General features: G+C 40.8%; 1 long non-coding RNA gene across 1 annotated transcript; it reads right to left on the bottom strand.

Annotated features, from left to right (window-relative positions):
- Window positions 1–408: 408 nt before the first annotated feature.
- LOC130837313 (uncharacterized) lies at window positions 409–7,819 on the bottom strand. The gene is made up of 4 exons (XR_009049270.1): window positions 7,733–7,819; window positions 7,423–7,503; window positions 1,606–1,830; window positions 409–551 (listed from the first exon to the last, which is right to left on the bottom strand). It is a non-coding gene; the product is annotated as an uncharacterized LOC130837313 (long non-coding RNA).
- Window positions 7,820–13,717: the final 5,898 nt, after the last annotated feature.

Here is a 13,717-nt window from a genome sequence, read left to right as displayed (position 1 = left end):
AAAGGTAAATGTTATCTGTATAACAATGCTGCTCAAAAGTCAGGCAGCAGTTCATCTATCATTAATCAATGAAGACCTTAGTTAATCATTATTAGAATCCCAACTCTTCCAGGGTGGGGTGGGGGGGAGGGAGGCAAAGCAGTACAAACTGAGATGCTCTCAGAGCACTGAATGTGCAGGAGACAAAATATACAAAGATATTGAAAATGTGCAGACTAATATTCACAACAATAAGCCCTAGATCGTAAAGTATATCTTAGAATACCCCAAGAACTCGAGGATGAGAGAGAATAGCAGAGACAAGACGGGTCCAATTAATATTTTTCTGACCGGGCATTTGTGATCGGATGTGGTTAGGATAGAGCATTTTTAGAAATGGTAGAAAGGGAAGCCAACTTTGATGTCCATCTGATTTTTATTTCTCATTTTTTCATCCATATAATGGGAATTTTTTGAGCACATTGTCATATGCCTAACACTCTGCTGGCCGTTGCAAAGGATCCAACCATGGGAGCGTTGCTGAAGTTCTCGAGGCCTCGGTTTCCTTATCACTGAAATAGAAAAAATGGACCAGATAATATTGGGTCTCATCTAGTTCTTACTTTCTATGAGTCTAACATCTCCAAGATGAAGAAAGAATTCCTGATAAGTTCTTAACAATCTGTTTGAAACAATAAAATTTGTGTGCATGGAACAGTTAAGTAGGAATGCACAGTACCTGATTTTCAGGGATTCTAAAGTTTTCTGGCCTCCTAATACACAGGAGGGTTATAACACATTTCTTTCAGTGGCTCAGTCAGAATACTTGGAGAACGTGTCCCATAGAGGGGAGAATCGAAATGGCAGTGGAGGACTATATCGGTTTGAAAAGTTCTCCCAGGTGATTCAGACATGAGCGCCTCTTCCTCAGAGAGGCTCTGCCACCTCTTTGCTCAAGTAAGTATCATTGGGTTAAATGTTCAAATGAATGGAATAGTTGCAAGAGGGCCTAACAAGTTGATATGATAAAGAATATCGTTTCTTTCTTCTTTCATTCAAGATAAATTCAAACACCTACTGTGTTCCAGTCATTATGCTAGGTGCTACAGATTAAAAATAAATAAGCAAACCAGAGACCAGCCCTTAAGGGACTTAGAACATTGTAGCCTAGGTCAACAACAGGACACTGTAGGCTACAAATATCAGAAAACCTGACGGGCTTAAATACTAAGGACTGTGATTGGATGATGTAGCTGGAATCCTAAAAGTAGGGCAGGCATCACAGTTGATAATCTAGTGACTCCAATTAGTTAGTTTCAAGGAATCTTGGCTTCAAGTCCCAGCTCCCCACTTACCAGCAATATGACTCAGGCAAGTTGTTCAGTTTCTCTAAATCTCAAGTTCAACTTCTGTAGAATAGGAATAATGACTGTTCCTACCTCACAGTGTTGTCATGAGGATAAAATGGGACAATGGTAATGAAGCACTTAGCCTGATGCCTGGCAAAAAGCAAGGGCTCAAAACAGCTATTATCACCATCATCATAATTAAAGTGGCCGACTACATGCAAAAGTAAGATTTTTTTTTTTGGCTGCATTGGGTCTTCGTTGCTGCACTTGGACTTACTCTAGTTGTGGCGAGCAGGGGCTACTCTTCATTGTGGATGTTCAGGCTTCTCAGTGCAGTGGCTTCTCTTGCTGCAGAGCACAGGCTTCAGTATAGTTGTGGCATGCGGGCTCAATAGTTGCGGCTCACGGGCTCTAGAGCACAGGCTCAGTAGTTGCGGCACACAGGCTTAGTTGCTCTGAGGCATGTGGGATTTTCCCGGACCAGGGCTTGAACCCATGTCCCCTGCATTGGCAGATGGATTCTTAACCACTTTTTTTTAATATAGAATTTTACAACCCACAGCTGAGCTTGTGAAAATACACAGGAGGGTTATAACACATTTCTTTCAGTGGCTCAGTCAGAACACTTGGAGAATGTGCCCCTTGTGAAAAAAGACAAAAGTTGGTTGAAAAGTGATTTGGGAATGATAATTTGCAGAATGTAGCAGAAGCCCTTTTGGAGAAAAGAGGATGAAAGGGTGGTAACTGGAAGAAGATCTCAGGATGGAGATAGAACTTGTTATTTTGGAAGAAAAGAAACCTGGATATTTTTATAGTCTGCGAGGTGAGATCTAGTAGAGGTGAAGAAGCTAAAAATACTAGAAAAAAAGAATATTTCAAATTGCAGAGGAGATGGACACCAAGCATAGAGGGTAGGAATTTGCCTTGAGCAGATGATATGATGACAATTTTTTAATTATTCCATTTTATTAAACATTTACTATGCCAGGCACCAGCCTAAGTACTATGCATGTTACCTTATTTTATCCTCACAACTACCTTAAGAAGTAGATACTTTTTATCTCCATTGAGCACCTCTATTCAAGTCTAAAACTGAGGTTTAGAAATTGTTAAATAACACCTAGTAAAAATGGAACACAAATATGAACTTGACTTTCATACCAAAACCTGTGTCTTGATACCTGTGTTAAACTGAGGTAAAAAAATGAGAAGAGGTGCATATATTAAAACATCTGTAGTTTGGGGGTAGGAATTAGTTGGAGTCTGTACTGGATAGAATCCATATCCACCAGGAAGTATACAAAATTAACTATGGAGATAGAGGAGTTCAGACAATGTCTACAAGTCACAAAGGAAGGAGTAGAATGACTGGGGGAGAGGCAATAATCAATAAGAATTTTCCAGAATGAATGAAAGACTTAAATGTTCAAGTTTAAGAATCACAATGAATACTAAGCTAAACAAGTAAAAATTAAGCCACACTTAGATTCATCCAGGTAAAACTAAAGAACACAATTGATAATAAGAAAATTTTAGTATTCAGAACAAAAAACCCAGATTACCTACAAAGTAAAAATGAGACTAAAGCAGACTTCTCAACAGGAAAAAACAAAGATGACAAAAACAACAGAAAGTGCTGAGGAAAACCATCTGCTAATATCATTCAAGAGGAGAGAGAAAATAAAATTTGAGTGTATGTGTCCCTGAAAGAACTACTAAAGAATGTACTTTAGAAAGAGGAAATTTAACAGAAAAGGAACAAGTGGAGAGCAAAAACCAATATGGATCAAAGAACTTGGTAAATATTGATACTTTGGTGAATACTCATTTACTGTTTGAAATAACAAAAATAATAATGACTACTGAAGAGAGGAATTTAAATGAAATAAAACTACGATACTTAAAAAATTTAAGATGGGGAAGGTGATTTAAAGAATTCTAAAGTCATTATTTTGTTCAGAAATAGTGTAGACATATCAATTTTTGAGTTTTTAGAGTATTTTTAATGTAAGAATAACTGTTATAAAATTAAAATCTCTAATTTTAAAGGGAGAGAACTTCAAAATCATGGTTTTAGAGTGAACATAGGAAGGGGTGTGACCAACTGTAGGTATAATTAATTTCTATAGAGAAAAGGAAGGATCTAAAGGAAATATGACAAAATGTCAGTATTTGTTAATATATATTATTTTCTCTATTTTTGAAATATTTTGCAAATAATTTTTTTTTAAAAAGCAGTTTCTAGTGCTTTTAATTGACAAGTTTTGCTTGACCACATATCAAGTCACAATCGCTGAACCTTCATTAAATGAAGAAGTAAACCAGCAAAGCACATACTTGCCTAGGCAGGGCCTCGCCTCCTGCAGAAGCAGAAGTAGATGATATGTTCCTTTCTGTCTCTGTAAGCAAAGTGTCCCTGTAAGGCATCTGAACTTTGAGCACATGAATCAGGCTCATAGCCTCAGTCACAGCCTGTCTCACCAGGTCGCAGTGACCCCTGTGATTATCGCTTAGATGCTTCTGGAAGAGTAACCTTAGTAGTCTTTCAAAGACCTTTCCAAGTCTCCTGTCAGTCTATGCTTATCATTTGCATGATCTAACTGGGCAGTTTTCATAAACTAATACATAGTGTCGTCTACATGATCACAGTCTAGCTTTATAGCTGTTGTAAAGAGATTATCACTCTAACCCTGCCTTGCTACAGGTAGGTTGTTTGGTTGGTTGGTTGGTTTTGATGGGATGTAAGAGTCCTTTAATGGCAGTCTAATCCCTTCAAATTACAAAAAATAGTGAGGGCTAGAGAAATCAGTCTTCTTGCCCAATATCTTACAACTAATAAATGAGAAAGCTGAAAATCAAATTTTGGGCCCATTACTGTCATCATTCTATAAGGTAATGCCTACATTCCTAAGCTATTACAGAATGAACGATGTTATCTGTGAAGATCCTGAAAGTATCGATCACGAAGACATCATGATTTATAGCCACGTAATTTAACCCCAGTGGAATAGCAAAGTGCAGTGCCTCTGGCATTCAAGGCCACACCCCTGGGGTATTCATGTCTAGCCTGTGCCTGTCCAGCGCAGCCAGGCTCCTGGGATCTTCAGAAACAAGTACTCCTGCATGACTCCAAGTTGTAAAGAGTTTGAGGAAGACATGAAGGACACCTAGATCTAAATACAGCACTTCTCAAACTTTAATGTGCACATGAATCATGCAGGGATCTTATTAAAATACAGATTCTGATTGAGTGGGTTGGAGTGGGGCCTGAGATTCTGCATTTCTAACAAATGTCCAGGTGGTACCCATACTAGTCCCATGGGTACCCTTCAAGTAGCAAGGCTTTTTCCCTGTGCACAAAATTCTCCCAGGGTCTGTGATGAGGAGACTGTACTTCTCTAAGGCAGGACTTTGGTGGCCAGGGGGGGTTGGAGGCAGGTGAATTGTATGAGCAGTAGGCACAGAACTAGTCATGTGCTGCAAGAGTTATGGCGTTCGGGTGAACACATGATCATTAATGATTAATGAACCTGAAAGAGACATTTCCTGAAGGTGTCTGGGAGAGAAACGTTTCCTTTTTCTGAGGGAGGCTTTGAAAGTGACTCTTGATGGTTCATTCACCTTCCAGCCATGATGGAGCAGGCAGGACGAGTACCCCCCTGTTGCAAAAGACTATAACACAGGGTGAAAATATATGAAACAATGATTTTCAGACATAGGACATCAGGTTGTGCAGGACAGTGATCCCTGAGAAAGAGGGAAAACTGAAAAAAATAAAACAGAGTATCAGTGAGCTGTGGAACAACTTCAAGCAACCTAATTTTATGTTATTGGATTAACTGGGGTGGGGGTGGTGATAGAAAAAAATACTGGAAGAGATAATGGTTGAAAAGAAAAAAGAAAGAAAGGAAAGAAAGAAAGATAGAAGGAAAGACCATATCATTATAGTAAAGATTTTTAAGTCAGTGGTGGAAATCTGTAAAATATTTTCCCTTAAAAGAAGACTGTATGTTAACCAGTTTTGAAGAACCTGTTTTAAATGAATTGCTGTTCTCCTTTAAGTCAGTACTGCAATAATGATAGTCTGATTTCTGTTTCTGCAGAACTCACAACTAGCTTGGATATGTGAATAGGTCTCATTGTTCTGCTAATGTATTATTCATCTTGGTCACATGTTCAGGCCAGACCAAGCTCAAAAGGCAGCCACAAATTCTGTGCCCATGAAATTATCTGTTTCACCATAGCTACAAATCCTATATTCCCTTCTCGTGTGTATGTATTTAGGGGCTAGATTTCCATCCCATTGTTCATTTAGATATACTGAAGGCCACCATGGTCTATATGACCTCCTGCAAACTATTGTGAGTGAAAATATCATTATTTTTTTTGACTTAATTCCAAGTTTCATATACCCTTCATGTCTAGAATGTCCTCTCAAGCACTGCTTCTTCCCCCCTCACGATTTCACAATACACATCCTTATTGTCCAAGAGTACAAGGAGCGTCCAAGATTCAAACGATGAAAGAGGGAGAAAGAGAACTGGACATTGTCTTCAGCCCCCTGGTGCCACTGTCACTCTTGGCCCTGCTCCAGCTAATGACTGCTGGTCCCTGCTCTGGGTTGCAGTTCCAAGGTTTCAGCTCTTCCACCCTCTCATGCTCAGCAAGTCCACTCTCTGATACTCAGCCATCTTTTCTGCAAAGGCTTGAAATCATGCCACGGTGAATGTGTCATCTAGGATGGGTTCCGCCTGCAACACACTCTGCCCTGAAACCAGCCTTTACCCAAAATCCTTAGACCCCTGCACTGAGTCTTGAATCCCCTGTCCTCCTGGTAAGGTCTGCTTTAGGCTCCATGCTGTCCTTCCCTGTCAGCAGATGCCAGTTCAGCCTAACACGTTTCTCTAATCTACCTTCAGCAGGCCCAGGGTATTCTCATTTCTTTCTCATAGGAAGGCCTGATCTCTTTATGCAACTGGTCTCCGCTTCTCTGGAACTCTGCATACCAAGCGAAAGGCTCTCTTCATCAGATACAAAAGGTTCTGTCCCCTTTCCCAGGATATCAGCTCATCTGAGTCTCATCTTTGACAATTAAGAGGAAGCCACATCCTTCTCTTAAGGAGGACTTCATGCATAAAAGTGAAACAAATGTCAAAGCTTAGGCGATTTTTTTTATCTCTTTCTATAAATATGGAACTTCCTCACGTGATATTTTAGAATTCTCCTTCAGCCCCTCACCCCATAATTCAGAATCTCCATCATACTAAGAAAACTTAAAGAATTCTGAAGGACCTATATATCTATAGGTGGGAAAGAATAGCACTGCTTTTGTTTGCTTATTTTAATACCAATGATCATTTTTAGACATCAAGACCTTCTAACAGATTCTAATTCCAAGGAATCCCAAGCTCTCTATAAGTCCTCCTGGCTTCTATCTTGCTCGTCTTAACATAAATGTCCTCCCCACCAACTTGGGTGCACGAGGATTTCCTTTCCTCCCCACTCCCAGCCCAGGGCCTCTCTGTCAGGGAGCATCTCCACTTGTGCCACAAAGGGTGAGCTCAGTTGCTCACAGTTTGGAACTCTTCCCATGCCCTTCCTGGGTGTGACTGAGGAACAAAAACTAGAGACATCCCAGAGAGTGGCTGTTTCTCATTTAGATCTAAAAACTCTCCAGCCCAAAACACAAGCCCTTCACAAACTACCAGTTAGAAAAACTGTCAGTATCTCTAGCATCTAGCCAGTACCCTAGCATCTAGCTAGAGCACATAGTAGGCACTTGTTCAATACTGAATAAATGAATGAACGAATCTACACATTTCCACGTGTCTCTGACTGTGCAAATATCATGAATTTCAGTTGCTTAATGTATTATACTTCTATATTCACACTGTAACAGGAACCTCCCCCAAATCTTAAGGCAAAAGAAATTATTATTGCTCTGAAACACCATGGTTACTCTAATACTAGGATTTCAACATTAGTAATTTTTACTGTCTGGGGCTGTACCATCCAAGGTCATTAATACTAGCTTCTACAACAAACAATCCTAAAATTTCATCAAGTACCTCTGTTTTATTTCTAGTCCACTCACATTCTGATGTTGGCTCTCCCAGGGAGTTTCTTCTAAGCTTTAACTCAGGGATCCAGGCTCCTTCCATCTGTGGCTCTGCCTCTGGAAAGGAAAAAGAAGAGTAGAAGATCTAAGGAACGTTCGTGGCTGTATCACTTCTACTAATATTCTATTGGCCGGAGCTAGTCTCATGGTACCACCTAGATGCAAGAGCACTGAGAAATATGATTTTCTTGTTTGCTCAGGAGTTGAATGTATACAGCTTGGTGAACACATTGCACTATCTTTGCCATAGTGGCTAAAGGAGAATTTCATGTTGTGGGGCCAAGACCTTATCCATGTTGTAAGCTTTACACGATTTCTCCTATGCATTTCTCTTCAGGGCAGATTTATCTTGCACTCAGTCAGTCACTTAGAACATAAAAGCCTTCACTATAATCTGAAAAATTATAGTAAACACACGATACAAGTAGGGTTTTTCCATGTAAACAGTTTGGTTTCAAAGTTCAGGGGTGTGTTGCTTATGAGATAAACTTGTCTAGAGATTCAGCAAATATTTGCTATTGATGGTGAAAGTGATAGCAATGATTTTCTCTGCCTGATCTCTGGCCTTAACCCTTTCCATCTGAAAACTCTGCCTACAACATTCCCAAACTCATTCTACGAGGCCACCATCACCCTGATACCAAAACCAGGCAAAGATATCACAAAAAAAAGAAAATTACAGGCCCATATCACTGATGAATATAGATGCAAAAATCCTCAACAAAATACTAGCTAACAGAATCCAATAGCACATTAAAAAGATCATACACCATGATCAAGTGGGGTTTATCCCTGAAATGTAAGGATTCTTCAATATATGCAAATCAATCAATGTGGTACATCATATGAACAAATTGAAGGATAAAAACCATATGATAATCTCAATAGATGCAGAAAAAGCTTTTGACAAAATTCAACATCCATTTATGATAAACTCTCCAGAAAATGGGCATAGAAGGAAATTACCTCAACATAATAAAAGCCATATATGAGAAGCCAAGAGCCAACATCGTTCTAAATGGTTAAAAACTGAAAGCATTCCCTCTAAGAACAGGAATAAGACAAGGGTGTCCACTCTCGCCATTATTATTCAAAACAGTTTTGGAAGTTTTAGCCACAGCAATCAGAGAAGAAAAAGAAATCAAAGGAATCCAAATTGGAAAAGAAGAAGTAAAATTGTCACTCTTTGCAGATGACATGATATTAGACATAGAAAACCCTAAAGATTCTACCAGAAAACTGCTAGCACTAATCAATGAATTTAGTAAAGTAGTAGGATACAAAATTAATGCACAGAAATCTCTTGCATTCCTATACACTAATAACGAAAAAGCAGAAAGAGAAATTAAGGAAACTCTCCCATTTACCACTGCAACAAAAAGAATAGAATACCTAGGAATAAACCTGCCTAAGGAGGCAAAAGACCTGTATGCAGAAAACTAGAAGACACTGAAGAAAGAAATTAAAGGTGATATAAACAGATGGAGAGACATACCATGTTCTTGGATTGGAAGAATCAACATTGTGGAAATGAGTATCCTACACAAAGCAATTTACAGATTCAATGCAATCCCTATCAAATTATCAAAGGCATTTTTCACAGAACTAGAACAAGAAATCTTACGATTTGTATGGAAATGCAAAAGACCCCGAATAGCCAAAGCAATCTTGAGAAGGAAAGATGGAGTTGGTGGAATTAGGCTTCTTGACTTCAAATTATACTACAAGGCCACAGTGATCAAGACAGTATGGTACTGGCACAAAAATAGAAAGGTAGATCAATGGAACAGAATAGAGAACGCAAAGGTAAACCCACGCACATATGGGCACCTTATCTTTGACAAAGGAGGCAAGAATATATAATGGAGGATTTCCTAGGTGGTGCAGTGGTTAGGAATCCACTTGCCAATGCAGGGGACACAGGTTCGATCCCTGCCCCAGGAAGATACCACATGCCGTGGAGCAACTGAGCCCGTGAGCCACAACTATTGAGCCCATGTGCCACAACTGCTGAAGCCCACGCGCCTAGAGTCTGTGCTCTGCAATGAGAGGCCACCACAATGAGGAGACTGTGCACCGCAATGAAGAGTAGCTCCCACTCACTGCAACTAGAGAAAGCCCGTGTGCAGCAACAAAGACCCAACACTGACAATAAAATAAATAAATAAATTTATTTTTTTAAAAAAAGAATATACAGTGGAAAAAAGACAGCCTCTTCAATAAGTGGTGCTGGGAAAATTGGACAGCAACACGTATTAGAAAGAATTTAGAACACTCCCTAACACCATACACAAAAATAGCTCAAAATGGATTAAAGACCTAAATGTAAGGCCAGACACTATAAAATTCCTAGAGGAAAACACAGGCAGAACACTCCATGACATAAATCAAAGCAAGATTCTTTTTGATCCACCTGCTAGAATCATGGAAATAAAATCAAGAATAAACAAATGGGACCTCATGAAACTTAAAAGCTTTTACACAGTGAAAGAAACCACAAACAAGACAAGAAGACCACCCTCAGAATGGGAGAAAATACTTGGCAATGAAGCAATGGACAAAGGATTAATCTCCAAAATATATAAGCAGCTCATGCAGCTTAACACCAAAAAAGCAAATAACCCAATCCACAAATGGACGGAAGACCTAAATAGACATTTCTCCAAAGAAGACATACAGATGGCTAACAAACACATGAAAAGATGCTCAACATTGGAGAAATGCAAGTCAAAGCCACAATGAGGTATCACCACACACCAGTCAGAATAGCCATCATCAAAAAATCTAGAAACAATAAATGCTGGAGAGAGTGTGGAGAAAAAGGAGCTCCCCTGCACTGTTGGTGGGAATGTAAGTTGGTACAGCCACTATGGAAAACAGTTTGGAGGTTCCTTAAAAAATTACAAATAGAACTACCATATGATCCAGTAATGCCACTACTGGGCATATACCGAGAGAAAACCATAATCCAAAAAGAAACATGTACCATAATGTTCATTGCAGCACTATTTACAATAGCCAGAACATGGAAGCAACCTAAATGCCCATCAACAGATGAGTGGATACAGAAGATGTGGCACATATATACAATGGGATATTACTCAGCTGTAAAAAGGAATGAAATGGAGCTATATGTAATGAGGTGGATAGACTTAGAGACTGTCATACTGAGCAAAGTAAGCCAGAAAGAGAGAAACAAACACCATATGCTAACTCATATATATGGAATCTAAAAAAATGGTACTGATGAACCCAGTGACAGGGCAAGAAAAAAGATGCAGATGCAGAGAATGGACTTGAGGACACGGGGTTGTGGGGGCAGGGGGCGAAGAGGAAGCTGGGACAAAGTGAGAGAGTAGCATAGACATCGATACACTACCAAATGTAAAATAGCTAGTGGGAAGTTGTTGTATAACAAAGGGAGATCAATTTGATGATGGGGGATGACTTAGAGGGCCAGGACAGGGAGGGTGGAAGGGAGTCATGGGAGGGAGGGGATATGGGGATATATGTATAAATACAGCTGATTCACTTTGGTGTACCTCAAAAACTGGTACAAGAGTGTAAAGCAATTATATTCCAATAAAGAGCTTAAAAAAAACAAAAAAACCTCTTCCTACAGAGTCCTGCCACTCTTCCCAGCTTCACTCTGCTCAGTTCCCAGATCTACTGGGGGAAGTAAGGTCATTTCTACAGCCTCAGGTCAAGCCAAAATGAGTCTTCTCAAGCCACAATTTTTGGTGCTAATCCTAACCTTCTATAGATATTTCCTCACTTTCTACTGCTATCCATTATATGTACTTCTCTCTGCATCTAGGTAATTTCTTCCCTATCTTTCATCCTCCACGGATCTGTGGGCCTACGTACCATCTCTGTGTGGCCCAGTCAACAGCATACATTGAAGCGAAGGTCCGTTATTACTACATCCTCAGTGTTTACTATGGTCTCCAATCAGCTATTGTCACTGAACTTCTCAGCAACCTTCGGAAAGAAGAGGATTCTACTGACAAATTCTTCACTTCCCAGTTAGCGACTTGTACCCAGGGGCCCCCTCACCCTTAAATCAGTAATCAAAGGGCCTCAGGTAAATCAGAAGGGCCTAGGAGGAGCCCTGATTTCTATCAGCATTTAAACCTACTGTTTTCTACACAGTTCTAAGCGCTTTCAGTGGATTGTCTCAAGGAATTCTCAGAATGCCTAAAGATTATTATTTCCTTTCTACAGAAAGTTACATAACTTGCCCTCAGCACATACAAGCCGTTGGTAGAGCAGCATCCACTCCCAGCATCAGGATAGGGGTGAGGTGGAGAGAAACAGGAAGCCGACGAGGGTATTCCTTCCTCTGTGCAAATGGTGGGACTATCCTGTGAAAAAAATCTGGGCAGGAAGATGCTAGTGCCCTGCTTCTCCCCCTCCTCTTCCTGCTCCCTTCTTCTTCCTCCCCCTACCTTACCTGCTGCGCCCAGGGCCAGGGGCTCCCTGTCTTCCTCCCTCTCTGGCAGGCCCAGCTATGGTTTCACTGGATCATTTTTCAGCTCTCAGTAGCTAAAAGGGTTAACTCGATCTAAAGGGGAAAAGAGAAGGAAACTGTGTTTTGGCATTTAACCTCAAAAGCATTCTTCCAAGCAGTTTTTTTCCATTAATAAAACTGGCCGTTTAAACCTCCGGTTTTCAGAAAACATGTACCATTTACACAGTCACGGAAAAGACAATCAGGGCCTGCCTCTCTCCGCATGCTGACTCTGAGCACTTGCTAAGGAACCTCAGAAGACAAACTGCAGATGGGTTCATGAACTCTTCCCTTAGGAACACAGCATCTTGTTCTTGTCACGTCCGTGGTGACAAGGAGGAGCCACAGCTCTCCTCACACGGAGCAGCCAGGATGGAAGCCGAGCAGAGCCTTCTTCTACCCTGAGAACCCGTGCTGTCACCCTTCGTGTTCCTGGCTGTGCTGGACAATGTGGACGCTGTTGCCACCTCCTGGGCCTCCTTTCCCCTCGCTCCCAGCTGGAGAGCTTTTCTAACATGCACATTTAAAAAGCACAGTCGGGTGAACAGAAACACAGCAGCTTCTGAGGACAAAGTCAGACTAGAACTTTCTGATCTTTTTGTCTTACTTGTTCAGAAAGAAACTCGCACACACCATCTCTGTCTGGTTTTGCTTTGCAAAGGGAGCCAACAAAGTTCATTAAAACCTCCCCACTTTCCCAGGGGCTCAGGCTCAGGAGGGAAGTTGCCAAAATATGTGCCACTCCCTTTTCCTTAAAGAACTGATACTCAGAGAGGGTCAGTTAACACCTTTCTAAAGCAACAAAATGACTTAGTTTCAAATTCTTACAAAAATCACTGACTCTCAGAGTCTTTTTTGGATGTTTTGGCCACGTATTTGCTGGCATTTAAAAAAAAAAATCAACAGGGACTTCCCTGGTGGCACAGTGGTTAAGAATCCGCCTGCCAATGCAGGGGACACAGGTTCCATCCCTTGTTGGGAAGATCCCACATGCCTGGAAGCAACTAAGCCCGTGCACCACAACTACTGAGCCTGCGCTCTAGAGCCTGCAAGCCACAACTACTGAGCTTGCATGCTGCAACTACTGAAGCCTGCGTGCCTAGAGCCCACAAGAAGAGTAGCCCCCACTCACCGCAGCTAGAGAAAGCCTGTGCACAGCAATGAGGACCCAACACAGCCAAGATTAATTAATTAATTTAAAAATTTTAAAAATTAAAAAATCTTTTCTGATCAAAAACAATTATTTTCATCCTTCTATTTGACTGAGAATTTATTTCAGTTTTTCCTAACAATTCCAGTGGCGTTTCAATTTGAGATTGAGCTACAATATTTAGGATGAAACTTCTTGTCCACTGTTGCTGGGCAGGTGCTTCCACCAGGGGTCAGGGAACTGGCAAATTCCCTGGGCTTCTTGAGATCTGCCTTCAGACTGTCAATGCAGGACAGGGGCCACCAATGTTTGCGTGACAAGAGCCCTGCCTCACCCACCTCCACATCTACTCCTGTCACAACGGAAGCACACTGAGATGAGAAGGGAATCATCTAATGCTGGAGTGAATGCATACTATCACATAGTTTATCCTCCTTTTCAGTGTTTAAAATCTCACACACACACACCCACGTTTGCCAAACCCACAGAGCTGCGGCTTAGGTTTCACAATTTAAGTAGCTGATGTCATGTGCTATCTTGTTTCATGGTTTATCACGTTTTGCACAATTGCAGCTGTTTTGCCCCCTCTGAGATGACAGGACGTCGTGAGC

Source organism: Hippopotamus amphibius, chromosome 15 (genome assembly GCF_030028045.1).
Source record: "Hippopotamus amphibius kiboko isolate mHipAmp2 chromosome 15, mHipAmp2.hap2, whole genome shotgun sequence".
NCBI classification, from domain to species: domain Eukaryota; kingdom Metazoa; phylum Chordata; class Mammalia; order Artiodactyla; family Hippopotamidae; genus Hippopotamus; species Hippopotamus amphibius.
The sequence above is the reverse complement of the archived record's forward strand: the minus strand, read 5'-3'. Positions and strand labels throughout refer to the sequence as shown.